The 25,174-nt window shown below is 45.4% G+C and overlaps 1 long non-coding RNA gene across 1 annotated transcript; it reads right to left on the bottom strand.

The window, feature by feature from the left end:
- Window positions 1-9,857: 9,857 nt before the first annotated feature.
- On the bottom strand, window positions 9,858-24,963 carry LOC113900754. The gene is made up of 2 exons (XR_003513240.1): window positions 24,742-24,963; window positions 9,858-10,063 (listed from the first exon to the last, which is right to left on the bottom strand). It is a non-coding gene; the product is annotated as an uncharacterized LOC113900754 (long non-coding RNA).
- Window positions 24,964-25,174: the final 211 nt, after the last annotated feature.

Consider the following 25,174-nt stretch of genomic DNA (forward strand, 5'->3'; position numbering starts at 1 on the left):
TTACTTTGCCAACAAAGGTTCGTCTAGTCAAGGCTATGGTTTTTCCTGTGGTCATGTACGGATGTGAGAGTTGGACTGTGAAGAAGGCTGAGCGCCAAAGAATTGATGCTTTTGAACTGTGGTGTTGGAGAAGACTCTTGAGAGTCCCTTGGACTGCAAGGAAATCCAACCAGTCCATTCTGAAGGAGATCAGCCCTGGGATTTCTTTGGAGGGAGTGATGCTAAAGCTGAAATTCCAGTACTTGGCCACCTCATGCGAAGAGTTGACTTATTGGAAAAGACTCTGATGCTGGGAGGGATTAGGGGCAGGAGGAGAAGGGGACAACAGAGGATGAGACTGCTGGATGGCATCACTGACTCGATGGACGTCTGAGTGAACTCCGGGGGTTGGTGATGGACAGGGAGGCCTGGCGTGCTGCAATTCATGGCATCGAAAAGAGTTGGACATGACTGAGTGACTGAACTGAACTGATATACAAAAGCAAGATTGTGTATACAATCTTTCCTGTGGTTTGAATGATTAAGAAGGAAACTTGATCCCATAGCTATTATGACTACAAATAAAACTGGCTTATAGAAGTTTGCCTAGCTTTAGTTATGGGTGGTTTAGGAAAGATAATTTACTCAATATGCTGGATTTAGGGTACCTACTTATACCTTAGTTGATTTTACTAATTCCTTCCTTTATTATTTTTTTTTTTTTTTTTAAGGAAGCAAAGCTGTGAGGCTGGTCTTTGTCAGTTTTTGCAGTAGGCAGGGAAGGGCTTCCTAGTTGTCGCTAGTGGTAAAGAACCAGCCTGCCTATGCGGGAAATATAAAAAGACTTTGAGCTTGATCCCTAGGTTGGGAAGATCCCTTGGAGGAGGGCATGGCAACCCACTCCAGTATTCTTGGCAGGAAAATTCCATGGACAGATGAGCCTGGCAGGCTACAGTCCATGAGGTCGCAAAAAGTCGGACACGACTGAAGTGACTTGTCATGCACACACATAGGCAGGGAAAGCCCTGTCAAAGTGGGAACAATTTGCTGAGGCTGCTGGGCAGAGATGGGAGAGCTTCCTCTGACCCCGTGGGATACAACGGTATCCTTGTTCTATGACAGCATTTTGAATTAGACAGTCTAGAAGATATTTATCGGAGAAGGCAATGGCACCCCACTCCAGTACTTTTGCCTAGAAAATCCCATGGATGGAGGAGCCTGGTAGGGTGCAGTCTATGGGGTCGCTAGAGTCGGACACGACTGAGTGACTTCAGTTTCACTTTTCGCTTTCATGCATTGGAGAAGGAAATGGCAACCCACTCCAGTGTTCTTGCCTGGAGAATCCCAGGGACAGGGGAGCCTGGTGGGCTGCCGTCTATGGGGTCGCAGAGTCGGACACGACTGATGCGACTTAGCAGCAGTAGCAGTAGCAGAAGATATTTATAGCTGGAGTGATCTCTGAGTGCCACAGACACTTAAGGACCTTTATTCATTCAGCAGGTATTTATTGAGCTCTGTCAATTGCTGTTCTACATACTTGGACACATCAATGAATAAAACAGACCCTGGTGCTTTTAAACTTCATTATGCTGAAGAATCACCCAAGAAGCCTCCTTAGGGAGTGAAAGTCCATTCTCACCCTGGGAAATTATGTTTCAATGGGTCTGGAGTAGGTCTCAGGAGTTTGTATTTTTAAAAAACATCCTTGATGGTGTCAGTGGTCCCAGGTCCCAAATTAAGCCACTCTGCCTTTGGGACTTCCATAAACATTCACTGAATCAAGCTGCTGAGTTGTGCCAAGCTGTGGGATTCTGATCTGTGGGTATCCTTCTGTGAAAACTTCAACACTGGGGCATCCTGCTCTGCCAAAAAACCACTGCGCAACTTTAATTGTAACTTTACAACTATGTCTTCCCCACCACCACCACCCGCCCCTCCGCAAGTTTAACATTCCTCACTCCCACCCCTCCCTCACTATAAACACTGCAGGGAAAGGAAGTGTCTTTCAACCGAGTTGGGTAAGAACCCTCCTTATTGGGGTCGCTGTAGGACCTCACTAGAACCCTCAGTGTGTGTTAGTCGCTCAGTCGTGTCAGACTCTTTGTGACTCCATGGAGCCTGCCAGGCTCCTCTGTCCGTGGAATTTTCCAGGCAAGAATAGTGGAGTGGTTAGCCATTCCCTTCTGCAGGGGATCTTCCAGACCCAGGGATCAAACCTGGGTCTCCTGCATTGCAGGCAGACTCTTTAATATCTGAGCCACCAAAGGACCCTGACACCTGTTTTAAGTAGCAGGTGACCTGAGAAAGATTAAGGTTCCACGGGAAGCTTACCTCATTTCTTGGTTAACATTTCAATTAATTATTCATTTGCAGAATTGCCAGGGTGGGGCCCAATTTTTCTACAATGTAAATATACCAGGTGGCTTGTAACTTGTAAAGAGGGTAGAGGGCAAGTGGTAATGGCCCAGCTGAGCTCTTCACAGCATTTTGGAAATAAATTTCAAGTCTCCCTTTCACAAAGAGCAGCTGAGTTTGTACCCAGTAATGCATGCCTAACTTGTTTCCTGATCACTGTGTTAATTTCACAATGATTTTTTTTTTTTTAAGTCTCTTGCAAAAGGCAAAGAACTGCTTTGGAAAGCATATATTTCATCATGAATTTACATAGGTATAAACAAGGTGCCGAAACACTACTCAACCTAGAGAGAGAAGGGGAAGAAATAGCCACTGACGCTTTCTCTTGCTTTGATACACCCTTCCATCTCCCAGGGAAAGATGGTGACGAGGTGAGCAAACACAGAAGGGAAGCAGGCTTTGTTGTCTGAGAGGACAACACAGACAGTTTTAAATAATAGGCTCTGGCAGTGGCAAGCCAGCCACAGACCTTGGGGATGATGGGTCTTCCAAGCTTTCATGAGTAAGAACAATAAGAAACGTTTGCCATTGACTCCAGCACCTCCCTTTCTGTCAGTATTCTGTCATTAATTCTGAAAAGACAGATGCAAATAATCAAAGCTTACCTGAACAGTTAGTCCGGAACGGGAAGAAGAGAAGCAGTGAGGCTGTGATGAGGGTGAGAATGAAGAGCCATCTGGACCTCAGGGATATATTGTGTGTGTTCAGACGGGCACTTTAAATCTCCAGTCTTAATTTGCCTTCCATGGGCAATGGAAATAATGACACTTGTGGCAGTGTGTTTTGAGAGCCAGCAGTGACAGCGGTGTAAGCATTTCTTACAGCTGATAAGGCCAGAGTTAAAATAATCATGATACCAATTTCTGTAATAATCCTGCATGATTTTGTAAGAAACAGTACTAAAAGTGTTAATCCTTGAAACTGTGTCAAATCCATTGCTTTTCATATCATTTCATTGAAGCCTGTTTTATTTAAAATCTAGCCAAAATTAGCAGTGTATTAGGCAATGTATAGAATGAGGTTTGTAAAATGTACTCTGAGTTTTTTTTTTTTTACTTTGAATTATTACAGCTGTTCCAACATTAGAAAGCATGGGTTTTTCTTAATGCAATAAAAATCACCTTTAGTTCAGCATAAAATTATTTTAATGCTGTGAAAGGTGATCAAGGAAGAAATATACAACATAATAAGATATGACAAATAATTTTTTTAAATGAGAGTCTTCCTAGAGTCCTGTGGTCTGTTATTCTAAGAGTCTAATTAACCATTCATTCATCCCTCATTAAAAAAAAAACACACACACATATGTACGGACACAAGATCACAGTCTCTTTGTTTGAGGAAGTTAGAAATAGATGCTGTTTTTCTTGGAAAGGCTTTGATTAACATCAAATATTGGAATTACCTCATAGTTTGAGGTTTTTAAGGCAACTAACATTATCTTTGCTTTTACAAATGTAAATCCCTGACTTGGGAATCCCCTTGCAATCCTCAACTTCAAAATTAAGTAAATGATTTTAAAAATTCAGCTTGCTAAGTTGAAAGGGCAAATCCTGGCCTTTTCATATAGTTGGTGCTCTTACAGCTTGTGTGTAGAGTTAGTTCATATCCTGAGAGAATCACTCATAACTGATGAAGCTACGTAGAAACAGAGCACTTTTTAATGAAGGCACCGTGTTAGACAGTGTGGGTTATAAAAACATAAAAGACCTATGCCCTTGAAGATCTATGCCATCTGCCCTTGAAGAATTTATGATCTTATTAAAAGACAGGTCAGGTACCTATGAAATAAAACACAAGGATGACTGTCAATATATAGAGCCAGACTGAATGGGCAGAGAAGTGCATATGACAAGAGTTCCCAGGAACACAACCTGTCCACTGGGGTGACCCAGGAGGGCATCTGGGTCTAAAGGACCTTAGCTGGGCTTCCAATGGCCTGAAGGCCCCTTCTTCTCTGTGCAACACCCAAACACCCCAGTATACAGACCAACTTCAGGTTTGATCTGAGGGGCCAGTGTTGTGTTTTCTGGGACTCAGAGTTGTAGTTGAGATTCTGGCCTCCCAAAGGAGGAGTTCAAGGAGAAACCTGGTATTCTTTAATTACAAAACACATGAGTCTCTGGTGGAGAGCAGACCCTTTCTCTAATGATGCCCCCAGCAAAGAAAGGATGGCCCGGACTTCCCTGGTAGCCCAGGGGTTCAAACTCCACACTCCCATTGCAGAGGGCATGGGTTCCATCCCTGGTCGGGGAACTAAGATCCCATATGCCCCACAGCAATACCAAAAAAAGAAAAAGAAAATGACGTCCTCATGGAATGTGTGTGGGGAAATTATATTGTAAATGCATTTCATGTATTCAACTTCACCTCCACACATTCGGCACCAAAACACAAAACAAAACAAAAAAACACCGCATAGAGAAAAAGAACCCTTGACCACTTTGGGCAATTCCACCTGTCCTCCCGTTGGAGGAGCAGAGGGCCTGAGAATGCACGTGTGATTCAGGTGCTTCTGTCTCCTGCGTCTCTCACAGTTGAGCTCTCTGGCTCCCTGGAGTGTCACACCAGGGTGCAGAGAGATCTTTGATCTTCCTCATGCTTGCTCCTAACTGCAAATCACAGCTTTCTGGTGCTCAGCCAAAGAAACAAAGATCTGCTCTATCACTGGATGAAAAATTGTGGTCTTGAATTTACTGAGAGCTCATCTCCCAAGTGACCCTTTCCTAAGGGACTTTTCAAGGGAAAATTTGACATGAAGCTATTTTTGCCTTATATGCTGACTTTTGCGCCTAACCCATGTGTGAGACAGACTTCTGTTTATCTTGAATGAATAGTTTTCTTGTGTACACATAATGGCCAGCTCTTTGATAGCAGAATCCATTTTTTGAGTTCTGGCTCTAGACGCAAGGCTGTTCAATAAAACTGTGGTGTTGGGGAGGTTCTATCTTTCTATCTACTAATATAATTTACACAGTCCAATATGGTGGCCACTAGCCACAAGGGTCTATTAAGCACTTCACATGTGGCTGATGCCACTGAGGAACTAAATTTTAAATTTTATTGAATTTTCATTAACTTAACTTTTTGTATGTGTCCTTGTGTATATATGTGTGACACATGGGCTTAGTTGTTCCACGGCATGTGGGATCTTAGTTCTCCAGACCAGAGATTGAACCCACATCCCCTGCATTGCAAGGCGGATTCTTAATCACTGGACCACCAGGGAAGTCCCTCATTAACCTAACTTTAAATAGCCAAATGTTGCTCATGGCTACCATGTTGGACACTGCAGGTCTAGAACATCAGACTCTGCTGGGCTTCTGTCTGGTCTCAGTCCTCATATGCATATGACAGGTAGCAGAAGTTCCTATTTGAACCTAAGCCATGTTCACTCTCAAATTCAGGAAAATCTAGACATTTTCTGAAGACTAGTGGAGAAGTGGAGGCCTTTTCATAGAAGAGACCAAGACACCCACGGGAAAGAACTTATCCCAGGGGAAACAAAAAAAGGGTCCACAAGGTGGTTTGTTTCAGGAAGATAGGCAAGCTTCAGAAGAAAGTGGCAACTATGTGGTCAGATCTGCATCGTCACTCACACTGTCCCAGGCCCAGCGCAATGGAGCCATTCCTGAATCTAGGAACAAGGGGCTACAACCCACGCCCTGCTCCCTGTAAGCCGTGCTCCCCTGTAAGCCCCACTCCCTGGAGCATTGAAGGACAAGGAAGTGGCGGTGCAGGAAGCATGCAGCAACATTTCTGAGCTGCTCTAGAGTGCCAGGCATGGTGCCAGGTGCCGCCAGGGCTGACATCTGCTGCAGCACCTGCCTGGGCCCTGCCTTCAGCAACCTCTGCACAGTTGTCAGCAGGGCACCGATGCCACTGATGAGCATCAAGAGCACAGCCCCCATAGCACGGGGCATTGCCATGATGATCTGAAGCATTTTTTTTTTTATGGTTAACACCACTGCGTTTATGTATTTGTTTAACGTTACTGTAAGTGGCTGGTCTCATGTGAACAGTCTGAGGTTCACCGGAAGCCATTCTTGAAAGCAGGCATATTCTCCTCTGTCCTCCTTGTCACATCCTCAAAAACAAGAGATTATACTGGCCAAGAATGGCCAGTGGGAGAAAGAGCATTTTACCACACTTTACATGAGAAACAAAGGAATAAAAATCCTCACTAGATATTTTTTTCTCCCCAAGTCCCTCTTTAGTTTCTAGCCTTCTCCAACCCTGTCCTTGGTTGCTTCTTCAGATCAGATCAGTCGCTCAGTCATGTCCGACTCTTTAGACCCCATGAATCGCAGCATGCCAGGCCTCCCTGTCCATCACCAACTCCCGGAGTTCACTGAGACTCACATCCATCGAGTCAGTGATGCCATCCAGCCATCTCATCCTCTGTCGTCCCCTTCTCCTCCTGCCCCCAATCCCTCCCAGCATCAGAGTCTTTTCCAATGAGTCAACTCTTCGCATGAGGTGGCCAAAGTAAATCTCCCTAATTCCTTTCCTAATGCAGAGCTATTTGACCTGTACCAGCTTTCCTAGGGGGCTTTTTAAAGCACTTACCTAGCAAAAGGTCACTTTCTCCATAGGGGAGATTCATTCCCTAAGAAAAATAAGAATTCTCCATCATTTTGATTTCTAGTTTCTTTAATACCCTGTGTCATTTCCAGAAGAACTCAAGGCAGCCAAAAATGAGGCCATTAAGAGGAAAATGCCAGAACCTTCTGGTTCTATCTTCCTCAGGTTTAATGTCTCATCAACTTTCCCAACAACTTAATTTTGAAGAAGGTGTCTCCTCTCTCTCAATGTTCTTTGACCTGTTTGTCTGTTTGCTTAATGTTCATCTCTCCTGCTAAATGCTCATTTCCATCAGGGCAGGTACCCTACTGATCACGTTCACTACTGCACCCTAAGCATGTGGCGTGGGGCTTGTCACAATAAATAATGAATGGATGTCTGTCAGATGAATGAATGGTCAACAAATGCAGTATTGGTTATCCATTGCTGGGCAACAAATTATCCCAAAATGTACCAGCTTACAACAACAATGATCATTTATTATCTCACACAGGAATCTAGGAACAGCTTTGCTGGGTAATTCTAACTCAGGGTCTCTCATGATGTGACAGTTACACTATCTTCCGGTGCTGCAGTCCTCTGAAGGCTTGACTGGTCCTCCATAAAGTGTACCTTCTTTGTATTTGGCAACAATTTTTTAGGGGACCAGCTTCTATCCACTCAGAGGTACCGTGCAAAGGAAAAAAGCACTAGGAAAGAGATTGGCATTCAAATCCTGCTGCTTACCAGCTCCATGATCTCTTTGTGTAAGTCTTGACAAGTCTGAACTCTTTTTTTGATCATTCCTCATTTTTCTCTTCTGTAATAGGGGTTTGCACGACTCTTCTTTGCAAGACAACTATAAGGCTTAAGCAAAAGGAGGTCCATAACCCACCAAGCATAGCACGGTGTGTAATAAGAGCTTGATAAGTGCTGGCTGTTAGAGTGACAACTCCCTCACCTGATCCTTTATGTTCTGGACCTCAGCTTAGCAGTTCTGATACCTCCTGGGTGGTAGAGTTGGCAAGGTTCTCACGTTGCCGATGAGAAAAACAAGTCCAGAGTGCTTAAGTGCTTGTCCACAGTGTGGCTTTGCTCCTCCCTGCTTGTCGGGATCCTGGGCAGGGCTCTCTGAGGAGACTCAGTGATCACCAGCTCAGCAAGGGTGATGAGTGGCCCGAGACAGCGGTGTCCCACTTCAGCTCCTCCAGGCCATTCTTGAGGGGGAGCTGGGACTCTGGTTAACGTCTCGGCTGAGTCTTCAGGAGAGGTTCCTGTGCCTGACCCTCCTCCCCGCGCTGGGTCACAGGGATTAATTAGCGGCTGGTAAAACAGCAAGGACAGAACATCCTTATCCCAACAAGCCACCCGAGTGCCTCCAACAGCTACAGGCAGGTGGAAAACGACCACTTAGGCCTTAATGAGCTTGCTCAGCGGTAATTCTGGGGAGTCCTGAGAGCCTTAGCAGTCATCCAGTCTTGTGGTTACTGTTGTTGTTTGGGTTTTCTAGGTTTATTTTGGTTTTTGTTTGTTATGGGGTTTGAGGGTAGGGGGGTGTTTGTTTGTTTGTTTAAGATTTTCCTCACTGAGCAGACTCCTGCTTTGATTACTCAGCCAGGCTGTCACATCCTACTTTGTGGGTAGATTTCCAGTCATTTGCAGATGTGAGATTATGAGACTGTGTTTGCATTTGCCTGCTTTCTAACTGCCTTCAGTTCACCTGAATAGCTTTCATCTTTAACCCAAAGAGCACGCACTTCTTTTTCGAATCCAATCTAGAACCTGTGACAACCCACTCAGAGCACTAGAGGAGAAAGGGGCCAGACTTTCTCTTTTCCAAAAAAAGTAACTCCCTGCTTAAGCAAAGAAAAAACATCAGACACTTTTTAGGTCAGCAGGGTCAGATGGAGTGCCCTACACAGGTTTTGATGAACACCTCTGTATGTGAGACACCACCATGAAATTTACAGTTAGTTTGTGTTTACAGTGCAATAGGCTCAAAGTCCACTTCACCTCACCCATGACCTAAACAGAGGGGAAATTCCTACTTACACATGAATTTGTACAAGCAGAGTGTCTGGACCAGGGGAGTACCACTGAGACAAGCAAGTTCTGGGTGGCTGGAGAAGACAATGGCACCCCACTCCAGCACTCTTGCCTGGAAAATCCCTTGGATGGAGGAGCCTGGTAGGCTGTGGGATCGCTAAGAGTCAGACAGGACTGAGTGACTTCACTTTCACTTTTCACTTTCACGTGTTGGAGAAGGAAATGGCAACCCACTCCAGTGTTCTTGCCTGGAGAATCCCAGGGGCGGGGGAGCCTGGTGGCCTGACATCTATGGGGTCGCACAGAGTCGGACATGACTGAAGTGACCTAGCAGCACCAGCTTTTTTGCAGTGAGTGGTGGCCACCACAAAATCAGGCTCCAGAGCATCACTCACCCCCAATCCAGGGTGTGCTGTTCCCCCCAGGAGAGTTATACTCTGGAGGTGTGGCCCCGCCTCTAGAAGACACTTGGGAAGAATTCAAAGAAAATGTCTGGAAGGACAGCATATTGATCCTGCAGGAGTGGGACCTGGAAGGCTAGGTCTAAGATGAGAGAGGGAACTGACAGGAGGCATAGATCATTCAGTGATCTGATATTGTCATTCTTTAAAACTAAGGTCCAAGGAGATGAAGTCAACTGCTTAAAATCACAGTTTGCCACAGACCTGCCTCCTAGGCTAGGACGTATGGCAGGAGAAAAGCCAGGAGCAGGAGGAGGCAGCATTAGAAGTGGAGGTGAGATGGGAGTTTCTGAGGTTGCTTGAGAGGCACTGAAAGGCAGGGAGCTGTGTACTCCGCGTACTTCACGTGTTTTCCAGGGATTATCTCAGCTTAGCGAATAATGAAGGCAACTCTCTGAGAAATTGAATTTTGCTTCAAGGGTAAGGAAAAAAAGATGCAGAAAGAGAGAAGGGCCTATTCAATTTAGTTGGAGGCCCCAAAAAAGAAGGACTGAGATGAAGCCCTGTCAGGTGACTTTGGGACGCTGCATGCAGATACAGTAGTCTTCCAGAAGCACGGCAGGCAGTTCAGGTCCACAGAGATGCTTCCAGCAAAAAGTCTGTTGAAAAGACAGAGGTAAACTGATCATCATGGGGTCTCAAGAATCAGACACGACTTAGCGACTAAAACCACCACCTTGGTACCTAAAGTGACAGTGAAAGTGTTAGTCATGTCCAACTCTTTGCAACCCCATGGACTGTAGCCCACCAGGCTCCTCTGTCCATGGGCTTCTCCTTCTCCAGGGGATCTTCCTGATCCAGGGATCAAATCCATGTCTCTTGCATCGCAGGCAGATTCTTTACCATCTGAGCCACCAGGGAAGCCCAATGGTACCTAAGAATGACATAATTATCCAAAGACAAGTGCCAAAGGTCAACTCTGCCGGGTGCACCTGCCACCCACATTCCTATCAGCCACTGGCTCTCAGGGATGGGCTTGCCCCTGGGACTCTCCACCTTGTGGAGGACTGTTCATCCCTATGAAATGAGGAAGGGCAAGGGTCCCTAAGGACCCTCCATGTTAGGCTGGCAAATGGGAATATAGACCCTGAGAGGAATGGGTGAGAAGGATGGGAGTGCTGGACCTCAAGTTCCCCTAACTATTGGAGCCGCTCCATACCCTGAAGTAGGACACTGAGCAGTCCATGTCGGGGAGGGACAGTGTGTGTGTTTGACTCCTTGGTGGGCAGGAGGCTGAACTAAGTCTGCACTGCAGAGTCAAGCCTGCAACATCTGGAGCATCACTCAGGACAAGGAGAACAGAGAGCAGACACACTCTCTGTTTCTGTACTTCTCTTTACCACTACATGCCCCAAATGATGAGCTTTTAATAGATCATCTTCTAATAATGGGCTTACCTGGTGGCTCAGACAGTAAAGAATTCGCCTGCAATGTGGGAGACCTGGGTTCGATCCCTAGATTAGGAAGATCCCCTAGAGGAAGGCATGGCAACCCGCTCCAGTATTCTTGCCTGGAGAATCCCCATAGACAGAGGAGCCTGGCGGGCTATAGTCCATGGGGTCGCAAAAGAGCTGGACATGACTGAGCGTCTAAGCACACTTCCAATAGCGACCAATAACATAATGTGGTTCTCGGGTCATTGGTGATGAGCCTGGCCATCTAGGGCTTGGCCTGATCAAGACTTGGGCTCACCTCTATTCCCAGGTGGGAAGGAGCCAAGTGACAGTCTTGTGTGGTCCTTGGACTCGTGCTACACTCACTTGGTCAATGTCATGTTCCTGTAATCATCATATCCTGTGGCCTCTGGCCTCCAGAGGGTTCAATTTCTGCTGAAAACACTGTAAAAAGAAATCTCTCTGCTTGTCAAACAACAGTTTGCACACTTCAGAGGGTGTGAACGCTGAGACTTCCTATTTTCTGTTCCTTTTCTGAAGTGCAAAGGGCAGCTGATGGGCCAGGAGGCTGTTTCAGGTTAAAGCCCTCCTGCCAGGCTTCCCACAGACCTCCCCACACACAGCCTCCTGAAGTACCAAGATGCCCAGGCCAGCCTTTCCTGTCAGGAGTCTCACCTGGACACGAAAAATAGACAAACTTCCTAAAGGCATTTTACAAAACAGAAGAGAACACTTTTTAAAATTCAGATCTTTGAAAACAGACACTCCCAAACAGTGCTGGGAGAAGTGTGCTTTGAAGAGATTTGTTGGCAAGCCATTTGGCAAAAAGCATCACAAGTTCATCTGCCATTCAAAATTCCCATCAAAAGTGCAGGTGGGAATTCCACTTCTAGGAACTTACCCGAGGAAACAGTCTAAGATATACCTAAAGACTGAGTTGCCAGGGAATTCATTACAGCCTATTTAGAACAGGGAAAAAGCTGCAAACAACCTAAATGGCATCACTGACTCAATGGACATGAGTCTGAGCAAATTCCGGGAGATAGTGAAGGACAGGGAAGCCTGGCGTGCTGCAATTCATGGCATTAAAGAGTCGGACATGATTTAGCAACTGAACAACAACAATAGTAGTAATCATACTCCTTGGGTAATTTTCAGCCTAGAGTCCAGGAGTGATTTATACCAGAGGCTCTCCAAACAATTCCCCAGTAGCTCAGCTAGTAAAGAATCTGCCTGCAATGCAGGAGACCCTGGTTCAATTCCAGGGTCGGGCAGATTCGCTAAAGAAGGAATAGGCTACCGACTCTAGTATTCTTGGGTTTCCCTTAGTGGCTCAGCTGCTAAAGAATCTGCCTGCAATGCGAGAGACCTGGGTTCAATCCTAGGTTGTGAAGATTCTCTGGAGAAGGGAACAGCTACCCACTCCAGTATTCTGGCCTAGAGAATTTCATAGACTATACAATCCATGGGGTCACAAAGAGTCAGACACGACTGACTGATTTTCATTTTCACTTTCACTGTACAAACCACCATGCTTGGCTGAAATCCATAGCCCTCCTATCTCTTTCTCCCACATCCTACTCCTGCTTGTCATGGCAAAGCAAGCATAAGCTTTGGAAGGGCAGTAGGGAAATTCAGACCTGCCTTTGGAGAAGGCTGCATTTTTGGTAAGTATCTGAAGGCATGACTGATTTGTGTGGGAAGCTGGATACCTGTGGTGAGAGATGGGGCAATGGGATAAACAGCAAGGATGGCTGTGACACCAGCCTTGCTGAGGCATCTAGGTGGTTTTCACAAAGTCAGTAATGTCTCTGTGCCACACTTTTCTTGTGGGAATATTTGCCCTGCCTGTAGATTTAATCAGATTAAAAAAAGGAAAACATATCTGCCCTGTCTACCTGCATGGGGAGTCGCCCCAGGATGGCCCAACCTGTGGCCACAGCAGGTTGAATCAGGAGTGGACACCACCCTCACATAGGTCTAATCAGACTTCCTGTCCTGGGATTATATTTTATTTTTTAAAACGTTTTATTTTGTATTGGAGTAGAGTTGATTAGTAATGTTGTGTTAGTTTCAGGTGTACAACAAAGGGATTCCGTTACACATATACATGGCTCTGTTCTTTTTCAAATTCTTTCCCTAATTAGACTGTTACAGAATACTGAGCCCAGTTCCCTGTGCTATACAGTAGGTCCTTGTTGGTTATCTATTTTAAATATAGCAGTGTGCACATGTCGATCCTGAACCTCTCCTGGGATTTTAGAATAAGTACCAGGAGGTTCAGGCTCAGTATGAATTGATTTTTTGAAAGAAAGAAATGAAAAGCCTCAGTCTCTGGGCTTGGCCATCTTTGAGAGAGGAAGTTGGGCTATAGAAGAACAGAGCAGCTTGTGGGGCAGAGCTGAGAGACGTTCTTGACTGATTTCCAGTTGCCGAACCCTGGCCTGGCCTGAGACCGAGCTTTCCTTCTATCTTCAGGTCTGAGGAAATGCCCTCATCTTTTATCATAAGTTCCCCAGTTTTGCTCACAGCTAGCTTAAATGGTCTCAGCTTCTCAAAACTAAAGGGTTCTAACTAATACCCTTGCTCACAAAGCTGGTATGAAAATAAAATAGACTAATTTTACACAAAACATTTGAAAACTCCTTTAAAAAAAACAGACTTAAATTTGCAGTTAGGGCAGGATCACAGGCTCTGACTGTTTTTTTTAGCCCCAAATTTTAAAAAAACTCTGCTGATTTCAACCCTATCCTTGCCACAAGTTTAAAAGTACATGTTGCATCCAATTTCTGGGTTTTGGGTGAGGGAAAGGCTGTGGGGAATGTGTCTGTGACTGAAGGCAACATGATCCTTGGATTCTATATTACAATCAGTAACCCTGACTACTCTACCAACAAACTCCCAACTTCAGCAATTTGCAAAATAAAAAGATAACATCCACCTCCTGTCCGAGCCCAAGGGAAGCTCTGCTTAAACCCGTTATCTGGGACCCTAGGTTTCTTCTCATGCATTGGAGAAGGAAATGGCAACCCACTCCAGTCTTCTTGCCTGGAGACTCCCAGGGACAGGGGAGCCTGGTGGGCTTCCGTCTATGGGGTCGCACAGAGTCGGACACGACTGAAGCGACTTAGCAGCAGCAGCAGCAGCAGCAGCAGCAGGTTTCTTCTACTTTTCTGCTTTTGCCACTTGGCATACCTTCCTTCCAGGGCCACAGAGTTCTCCATGGGTCCTCTGTAACCAGCCAGCAGATAAGGGAAGAGCAAGTGAGAACACAGAGATCTCCTGGGACGTTTTTAAGGAGCCAGGCCTGAAGATGGAAGACTTTGTTTCTGCTCATATTCCATTATTCAGAGTTCAGTCACATGGCCCCACTTAACTATGTGAGAGGTTGGGAAAATGTGGGCCACCTACAAGTCCACAAGGAAAACGAAATGCTGTGAGCGTCGCAGTCCCTGACTCCATCGTTTAGCCCTTCTTCCCTGACTTCTGTTTGTAGTTGTCCCTGGCCTGCTCTCATGCAACCAATAATACAGGGACTGGCCAACAACCGGCCTATGGGTTATATCCCACCTACAGCCTGCTTTTGTAAATAAAGTTTTATTGGAACACAGCCATGCCCATTTGTTCATTTCTTGTCTTTGGCTGTATTCCTGTGATAATGGTAATGTTGAATAATTTTGACGAAGACCACAAAGACCACGAAGGCTGAAACATTTACTCTCTGTACAGAAAAATTTTACAACTTCTACAAAAAATACATAAGCTTTCCAAATTCCAAAAGTATGTTGATCCCTCTGAACTGTGTCTTTTCTTTTTCTGTTTCCTTGCCCTTGTGGGTCAGTTTGCTGCCCTGGGCAAACCAGTGAATGAGACCACGTGTGGTAAAGCGTTCCATTGTGTTGGGAAGAACTTGGGTGCTCACTTTTTCTGGGGTCATTGGGGCATTTTGGTCATTTTCATAACATTGCTGAAGTTTTCACTATTTTTAGGCTTAAGGAAACTCTTTCTGAATTTAATTCTTTGCACTTATTCAACCTCTAAATGAAGTTCCCATATCATCTGGAAGTTTTAATATGTTTTCAATTAATGGAAGAGAAAGCCAATAATGTGAGTGTGGCCAACTCAAAAACAAGAACAACAACAACAACAAAACGGATTATAGGAAGAGCAAAAACTGGAAAGAGAGCTTAGCAATGTTATGATAAGCCTCACAAACGGCAACCCTAACCCTATTCCTGTAAAATTATCTTATTGTTACTACTGAAAAAATGCCTAACTGCAAAATATGATTTACTGCATAAGTTGCGCTATCTTTATAAATTAAAATATTTTACGTCACTTAGGTCATTTTTAAATTAATAATAACTAGATGTTGCTTCATTTTTCCTCACTATATATGATGTTATTATACTTTGCTGTATGATTGAGACCCTTTGGATCCTTTATTTAATGAAGATTTTGAGACTTCAAAAGAGCCTGCCTCCCCTCTCAAATGGCCTTTTCTTGCCTGGAGTTTCTGTGATTCACTGCAGTACCATCAAATCCCAGCCACTCTGCCAAGCCCTTCTGCGGTGTTTCTAAGGACATAGGTTTGGTTTCTAAGAGCACCAACACGTCTCGCCTCTCCCAGCGCTCAGAGTTTCCACCTTCTGGTTTGGGGCTTTGGCCAGAGCCCATGCCCTGTTTTGCAGATGTGCCAGAAGGAGCCCAGACCCTCTGGCAGAAGCGCTATCTTTTCCGCCTGTGGAGTGGCTGGTGGGGCGGTGATGTGGTTGTTGTTCCCCTCCCCCAAGTCACAGGGAGACTCTGGGGTTGGGGCCGGAAGATACGCAGTCTCTTCCTCTGGGCCCCACCTGAAAGAGAAGTTCTAGGCTATGAAGCTTGTGAGGAATTTTTGTTTGCTGCTTTGTGAGTCTTGTTCACGAATCCCCCTTTTCCATGGATCACTGGGGCATTTGAGAACAGAAATTCCAGGGGCTCCAGCTGAGACCAGGGGAAACCTCTCTGTCCCCTAAAGGGTCTTGCTAGAATGTAAGCTCCACGAAGACAGGTAGTTTTATCTCTTCATTGATGGATTCTAGAATAGTCCTAATACATATTAACTGCTCAAGAAATATTTGCTGAATGAATGACTCTTAGACAGATGACTGACCAAATGGCATTTGGGAATGACTCTGTGTCTGCTTACTGATACTTCTTTTCTCATTTTTTCAACAACAATAACAACAACAAAAACAGGTTTTATTTAGGTAATATTTACACACAAAGAAATGTATAGGTCTTCAGTGCACAGTCTGATGAACATAGGGAATAGACATTCCCTATGCATCCAAGGGCTTCCCAGGTGTCACTAGTGTTAAAGAATCCACCTGCCAATGCAGAGGACATAAGAGACGTGGTTTCGATCCCTGAGTCTAGAAGATTCCCCTGGAGAAGTACATGGCAACCCACTCCAGTATTTTTGTCTGGAGAATCCCAAGGATAGAGGAGCCTAGCAGGCTACAGTCCATAGGGTCGCAAGGAGTAAGACACAACGGAAGCAACTTAGCATGCACACACCCATGCAACCAATGTTCCAATCAAGTTTTATAATATTTCCATCACCACAGAAAAGAACAATGCCTTGTATTAATCAACTTGGGGTCCAGCCTCACTTTATATAGTCCCCTTTAGAATTCTCATTTCATTTTATCCTATTATAAGAACTCATGTGAGCCTACGCCTACCAAAATATAAGCTCGGTGAGGTTGAAGATACCATGACCTGTCATGGCATGTCTGGAGCCAGGTAACTAGATGTTGACATATGCACTCCTGGATAATCCAAAGATATGTCTTACATCAAAGATGCATTGGGGTGCATGTGACCTATTTCTGAGTGCAGCACTGGGTGCAGAGCACAGAGAGAAGACACAGGGTGGAGGAGAAGGAGAAGCCAGCTAAGTCAAAGAAAGAACAGAAAAGGTTCAAGAAGGGCCAGATAGGGGGACACACAGAGACTTCACAATTTTGTCTCAGGTCAGATCTACTATTCTTACCAGCAAAAGGATTCCCTTCCCAATCATTATATGAAAGACTAGTGTGCTTCATCTCCATACCAAATCTCACATCCCACATTTGCAAATTAGCAGTGCTTCACACTCAGTGGCTGTTCAACACAAGATTCTTCAACAGAATTTATTGAATACCTGTCTTTTCTCATGATACAGCTGTACCTGACCCAAACAACTAGGACCCAAAGGACTCTGCAAGAAATAGGCTAAGATCTAGAATCAGTCACTAGCATCACGGTGCAGAATACAGATTTTAGAGCCCGTTGACTGCATTCAACTCCCAGCACCACTACAAGATGGGCAACTCTGTGCATGTTATTTAACCTCTCTGTTCCACACTGTCCGCATTTGTAAAGGAGCATGACAAGAGGGACGAGCTTCTTGCAGGGATTAATGAAAACAAAGCACATAAAGAGCTTAACACGAGCCCAGCATATTTATTAGCAACTCTTAGAGAATGAGCCTGACAAGAATACCCTCAGCTGCAGGAACTGAGCAAAAAGTATTTCATCTGTTCTGGGGTCAGCTACAGTACTAAGAAGATGCGGCCTCTGCAGGTCACAGTCTCAGCAGAGAGAGGGCCTTGGAGAATCTCATCGGAGGTGGTGGAATAGCCCACAAAGCAGGGACAGAAAAAAAAATGGGGCAGTGGAGACGGAAGAGGAGCCTAGGAGAACTCCTTAGAGAGAGGACAGAAACCAAAAACGAGTGACGTTCAGAAATATGGAGGCAATTCTGCCTTAGGATCCAATACATCTAACTCCTTTCCCCAATTTTGTTCTAATTAAGCTGGTACACACCAGGTATGTGCTTGATATTGGCACATGCACAAATACATCACATGTTTGTCCTGATGAAAAGATTTTGGTAATTAATACAGAATATTGAAAATACAAAATGGAGGAAAAGGAATTTGTGATACATTTCCACTCATGTAGTGGTATCCTGATAAAATGTGATTCTCAGCTCTATAAATTAGATTGATAATGAAATGCAACTGTAGGTTGGTAAGGACTGTAAAAACTGGGGTCTGGAAACTTGAGCTAAGCATCACTTCTTCCCTAGATCAGAGCAAAGCAGAGAGGCAAGAGCCATAGCTTGGATAAGAGGCTCATTCTGTGTAAACTCTTTCCTTTTTTAGGTCACTTTCAGAGTATCACAATTATTAATTATCCATTTCTACACTCCCTTATTAGAAGGACCCCCTCCAGGGAAAAAGCAGTTGACCTTCTAAAAAATGCAGTCCTTTAAAGGCTTGGGCCTATGACTATCCCCTCTGTGATGTTCTAAAAATGCTTCCCTTGGTGGTTCAGCTATTACTCACATGGCCCAGAACAGCATTTCAGGAAAATTGTTTGTGTCTGTCTCTAGTCCCTGTTCTTAGTTTCTCTTGTTCAGCTGATAAGACTTTACAGTGCCATCCAGGTGAAGGAATCAGAGTTATATCTGCAAATAGAACACTCCACTCCATCACACGTCCCATCTGGTGTGGCAGAAGCTGAGAGTAAGGGTTCCTCCTTCATAGTGAGGAAGCTTAGGACATCCTCTCTGGGCCCCAAAATTCCTGGCTGGCCTTCTCCACTGAGGTGGGCCATTGCAGGTGCCCATGAGAGCAGGTGGCACTGCATCTTCCCTGGCATGTTCAGCTTTGGTTTAACACAGAAGCAATTTGACTTGGAGAGTGATGAAGGGATTCCCTCCCCAAGGGATCTGTTTAGCTGGCAGCAGTTCTGGTTAGAAATTTACCTGTTGGCACAGAAAGAAAAGAACAGAGTAATTCTGTCAAAACTGTACAATCAAACTGGTCAGCCCTTTCTGAATGAAGGCCTGATGCTGGAGTCAGCCCCGTGCCCCCATCAGCATGAACAAAGGGCCTATTATTGGACGAAAACAATTACCTGCGTGCCAGCAGGCAGCACGCGGCAGCGGGACCAACATGCTTTGTTTGTATCCCATCACTGCCACTTCCCTGATTAGTGATCTTGAGAAAGTTTTGTCAACCCTCCATGCTTCAATTTTCTTATCTGTGGAACAGATCTAATAAAACCAGCCTCCTAGGGTTTGGGGAAATGATTCAATAAGACTAATCATGGAAAGTGGGCTTCAAAGTGCTTGACACATAGTAGGCTCTCATTATTGCTAGTTTCTCAATATATGTCTCTTCTTTGTTCTTTTGCTTTCCTGCTGGTTTTCCTAAAAACAAGGAGAATGGAAAGAAATAAAAGTTATGAAGAAGACGGGGATATTACAGGCACGGAGGAAGACAGAACTGGCAGGTAGTCTGATGAGGAAAGCTCAGGACATTCAGAAACTAGAACAACGGTGGTATTTTGGGTACTAGTAGGTTCTGCAGAAGATAACTGTGTATTTTTTCTGTCTGCTCAACGTCTTTCCTTCTTGTATTAACTTTCTATTGTTGTATAACAAGTTACTCCAAAACTTAGCAGCTTAAAGCCATGTACACTGCTGACATCACAGTTCCTATGGGTCAGGAATGTAAGTACAGCTTAGCTGGATCATCCAGCTCAGGGTCTCTCACAGGCTACAGTCAAGGAGTCGGCCAGGTCTGCCCTCACTCAAGGCTCATATGGGGAGGCATCCACTCCGAAGGTCACTCAGCGAGTTGTTAATGACAGGACTCAGCTCCTTGTGGGCTATTGGATTGAGGGCCTCAGTTCCTTGCTGTCTATTGGCCAGAGCTGATCCTCAACTTCTTGCCACATGAGCCTTTCCATAGGGTAGCTTATAATATGGGAGTTGGCTTCATCAGAGCAAGCAAGGGAAAAGGGGATCATAGACTTTGGTAAAATAATGTTAGAAGGATATTCCATCACCCTCACTGTATTCTATACATTAGAAGTGGATCACTAGATCAAACTCACACTTAAAGGGAGGGGATTATGTAAAGGCCTAGACATCAGGACATGGTGATCACTGGGGACTTAGAAGGCTGATAACCTCATTGCCCTTCTGGTGAGAGCAACCCTCCATAATACCTGCCATCTCTCCTGGACCCCTCAATGGGATAACATGAGACCCAGGTCATCTTTCATCATAGCACATCCAGTTAGCCACAGTGATTGGTTCAAGAAGTAGCCATGTGACCCAAACTGGGCCAATCAGAGTCTTTCCCTGGGATTTATATATACTAAAACAAGGAGACAGAAGTTCTCTGTTTCATCTGAAATCACTAATATGAAATGATGTAGCTTGGGGTTTCCCATGGCCATATCCTCTACTAATCATAAAAAAGAATTCCAACTCTACAAAGAACAATTTAAGACATCACATTCTGAAGTAAAGACAAAAGATCTAAGATCAAAAAGAGAGCACTAACAAATCAATGGCATTTGTTTTTAACCCCTGAAGCTAGTTTCACCCTTGAAAATGAATATATCTCCCCTTTTCACTTGAGATAGTTTAAGTTGGGTTACATCTCTTGAAACAAAAAGAATCTTGGTTAAGTTGGCCTAAGTTTTTGCATCTGTAAAATCAAAGAGCTAAACCAAATGATTCCATGTTTCAAGTTCTAAGATTTTGACTTGAATGGTCTGATCCTTTATCAAGAAATAGATTTTTCAGAAGTGGGGAAAGAAGAGCAGCCTGAAGGAAGAGGAGCACACGAGGGGGACAGGGGCTCTCCTGTGACCCGTGGGAGCCAAAGACCAAGTCTGCCTTCTCCAGAATTTACCAAGGCTCCAAGTTTTAACTCAGAACATTAAGAATTCCACCAAAAAGGATTCATGCCTCTAGTGACCCAGGGTAAGAATCAAACATCTTATTTCATATACTGCTGGAGCTATGATAACACAGTCTTCAGGGATAATAATATACAATGTTTACTGAGTGAGTACTACATACCTGGCAATATCTCACATCCCAAGTTCTTGACTTCCTAGGTATGTGACCTTAGACTAGTGACTTACCCTCTATAAGGTAAGCCTCTGCTTCCTCATCTGTAAATTGGGGATAATAGTAGTTCCCTTCTCACAGGGCTATTGTGAGCACCACATATGAGTCAATGCAGGTAAAGCACCAAGCACAGTACCTGGCCTGTGCTGTTCTTCAAATGTTTTTCCTTGCCTTTTACACCCAGCTCAAGTATCATCCACTCCACAAACCATCCGCTCTTGTCCATCCACCTCCTCTGTGCCCCCTCACCCACAGCACTTTATTCCTGCCTGCTTTTCTAGTCCTATGAACTTGCATTACATTTACCTATTCACCTAGTTATCACTCTTGGCCAACCATACCTTATTTATCTGTGGGTTCTTAAAGTCTAGATTCATGCCAAACACACAATTTGGATCTCAACAAATCCAAACAGGTGGATAAGCACAATATACATCAGCCTCTAAAGCAGAGGAGCAGATGATCTGACTGGGAGGAGCACACATCTCTTGGTTTCATGACCTAGTTGGGTATTTAGGATTTTTGTCAAGCGAAACTCTGTTGTGTGTTTGTAAAGCTTCTCCTCCAATGAAACCATCAATTGCTCAAGTGAAGAGTAATAATTCCTCGCAACTGGCAGTCCAACCCATCAGTAACCAGCGTGGAGCCCAGTGTTAATGGGTGCGGTGCTGCTGGTTTGGAAGCTGACCAGAGACAGCAAGTAAACATGACGGTTGCCTGGGTGTACAAACACCAAACCAGCTTCTCATGGCCTCATCCCTGGGACAGTCCAGTCACCGCATCCGTGACACCCACATGTGGCTACTTGTCAGCTCCTGTCAAGCACAGCAGCAAGGGCCGATCACCCTCAAAATGCAGATATTAAGGACAAAAACACAAGAACAGCAGTTTTTATAAGAAGCCAATGTGTTTGTGTGGGTGTGTTCAGAAAAAGTGGTCATTTTCTAAGGCAGGTATATGATAAGGGCCTGTGTTAAAAGAGGAAATATTTCTCTCCTTCTAAGACCACATTCTTTTTTCCAGCTAGAGGCCAGGCAGGACTAGAAGGTTAGAACTGTGCACCCACCCTACTGACGCCAGGAAAATGCTCTGGGGGATGGTCTCCTAGGCTATACGCATTTCATTTCTCATTTGTGTGGATGTCAGGGAAGCAGTGCAAAGTGTTTTTGGAATCTATAAGTAGTGTGGAAAAGGAAATGGGAAGCATGCCTGGCTCCTGTGGCATGAATAATGGAATAAAAAATTTTTAATACAATGTTTGCTCCCTTGTACTCACTGGAATTCAACTCCAGGGCATAGTAGGGCTTACAGGATTACAGTGGGTGGTCTCCCTCATGACAGGAATTCAATAAAACGCTTACCAATTCTTCTTCCCCATCTGTTAGTTTCTCTTCATTCACTCACACATTTATCTATACCCTGTCTGGTTCCTGGTTCTGGAAAGGAATGCAGCCACATATTCTATAGGCTTGGGGAGCTGCGCATTTTAAGCAGGGGAACTCCCTGCTTAAATAAGACTTTTAGAGCACCCAGCATCTAGAATCAGCGCTGAGGATGAGAATAGAGGTCAGTAGCCATCCAGATGAGTCCTAACTATTGGCTGTGGAGGAGAGAGGATAATCAGAATTTCTTGGCTTGGCCAGAATGTGGATGGTGGAGAAAGAGCAAAAACTAACTAGAAAGTTTCTTGTTTAGGTGATTTTGTAAATGATGACATTACCAAAGACTGACAATACAGAGGAGGAGAATTTTGGAGAAGAGGGGATGAAAAGCATGAGGAACCACCTTAGAGAAAAGTGCCATGTAATGATGTGTCCCATTACCAGTGAAGGGGACAGATAATGTTGCTAAGGAGGGTCATGTGTTGTTCCAGTGGTCAATTGTGGGTTGACCTACAGCGGCACCATGTTGGGTGGCTCTGTCTCACATCCACAGCTGGTCTTACATGCTGATTGTGCCCCATGGCATGACCACTATGTCCACTAAAGGAACTTTGAGAGTGTGGGAATGGGGCAGTACAAGCCTAGGACCACCCTTAGAGACCACCCAGAAGGCCTCTCTCTTTACTGATAGTGGGCCTGGTGTGTACCACTTTCACACCTAAATATCTTGAGCTTGGGCAGAAATCCACAGGTAGTGGAAAACTGAGTACACCAGAGTAGACAATCAGACTGTTATGATCGTCCTCAGGCTCTGTCTTGAATCTCTGCCCAAATTTGACCTCCTAACCTGAGGGATGAAGTATACTTAGTCGCTCAGTCAGTTCTGACTCTTTTCAACCCTGTGAACAGTAGCTTGCCAGGCTCTTCTGTCCAAGGGATTTCCCAGGCAAGAATACTGGAGTGGGTAGCCATTCCCTGTGCCAGGGGATCTTTCTGACCCAGGGATGGAAGGTGGATTCTTTACTGTCTGAGCTACCAGGGAAGCCTGGAGGGGAAAGAGGAATTCTTTCCAAGAACCCTAGTCTTCTGTCTTGACCCCCAAAGCACCTTCTCCTCATCTGAGAGCCTCTGCTGCTCCTCCCACGTCCCCATAAACCCTTTATTTTCCACACTGGGCAAGTCTATGAGCCGAGCAGCTTCCTGGGTGGCAGAGCTGTTATCTATTGGAGCAGTTCGGACTTCTTAGGCTGTCTGTCTCTGCTGCATATATAGAAGGCAGCTTGGAGGTTTTCTTTGTTGTTGTTGTTGTTGTTGTTTTGTCTTGTATTGCTTATTTATTCTCACTTTGTTTTAAATAAAGGTTTTAGGCTTCTCAGTATAACGAGCTTTAAAAATTTTAAGAACAGAGGGACTGGGAAATGTCTTGCAGAAGGCTAAGACCCATCCCCACCAAGGAGCAAATGTGGAGGCGACCCCTGCTGGCTGGTTTTGCTCCTGCAGCCCTCTGCCCATCTGAACACGTTAGCCTTTGGGAAGGCCTGGGCAGTTTCACAGGGGAGAATCACCTAACACCAGAAGATACTCCTGCTTTCCGAAACAGTGGTCAGTGCCCCGGTAGACTGACCATGTCTAAAACTCATTCCATCACTCTTTGCCCTTCTCTTTCATCAGCTCTTGCACAAATATTCAGGGTCTTAATTTGTTCGTCCGTGGAACATTTCCGGGGCCCTGAGGCAAAGCCCGCACTTCGCCAGCAGTGGGAGCCTTCAGGCGAAAGAACACGCTTCCTACCCGGGAGTCCAGCTTTAGCAAAGTTGGTCTCTTTCAGTCGTAAAACCCCAGCCATCCAGGCTGAGAACACTCACTCTACAGGGGTTCCTGAGAAGTAGGTTTACATCTACCTAGGATTTTTCAGGAAACCGGAATATTTATTTTATCATGAGATAAGCCGGTGCTTCCTCTAGGCTGAGGCAGAACTAGGCTGCCCCCTGCAGGTGGGAGGGAGAGGTACGCCTCCTGAAGGCTGCTGCCCAGGTGGCCTTTGCTCAACCCACGTGACCTTCTTCTCAGAGGTTTCCCCCACGCCCTGGGCGTTGCTCCATGTGATGCTCAACACGCGATCCCCAGACTAGCGGCAGGGGTGCACCTGGGAACTTGTTAGAAGTGTAAATTCTCAGGCCCCACCCGAGTCCTACTGAAAGGCAACTCTGGGGGTGAGGCCAGCAGCCCGCTTCAGCAAACCCTCCAGGGGATCCTGATGCACCTCAAGTTTGAGAACCACTGGTCTGGAAAGAGCAGTGTAGCTACCTCTGGGGGCCCTACTAGACAGCCCCGCTACATGAGACGCGGCCCCTCCTGCCTCATGTCAGCCTCGGAACCACAGGATCTCAGAAGTGCCTACTACAGAGCCCTTCCATTTACAAATGAGAACAGTGAGGTACAAGGGTGTGAGGGAATTCTCCCACAAACCTCGCAAATTACACGAGAGGAAAAGGAAGGCCAGGAAAAGTAACCCTCCCGGGGTTCCTCAGACCTACCTGGGTTTGGGGGCTCTGCCCATTCCTCTCTGCGGGTCTAGCTTTCCCACGCCTGTGCCAGGGCGACTCAGAGCTCTAGGCCTGGAGACAGAGCCCCTGGCTTTGCCTTCCTCTCTTCAGAGCGATGTTCCTTCAGCCTTCTCCTTTTTGATCACACTAAGTCCTGCCTGCCACTCAGATATGGAACAGAAAGGGCCCAGCTGTGAAAGGATCACAGCAGGATTTGGTTTTGTTTTTCATCAGTCTCCAGCATCTTAAAACGATTTGTCAATCAACGAGAGATAGGAAGTCACTAGAAAGACAGGAAACACTGGAGGATGGAAACACATCCTGTTCAGCCGCAGCTGGCTTTGCAGATGAGCGCCTGTGTCTTTCTGGAAGGCTGGGATGAAGGGTATGCACTGCCTCCCTCTCCTCCCAGTGTTCAGATGCA

Source organism: Bos indicus x Bos taurus, chromosome 11, assembly GCF_003369695.1.
Source record: "Bos indicus x Bos taurus breed Angus x Brahman F1 hybrid chromosome 11, Bos_hybrid_MaternalHap_v2.0, whole genome shotgun sequence".
Taxonomy (NCBI): domain Eukaryota; kingdom Metazoa; phylum Chordata; class Mammalia; order Artiodactyla; family Bovidae; genus Bos; species Bos indicus x Bos taurus.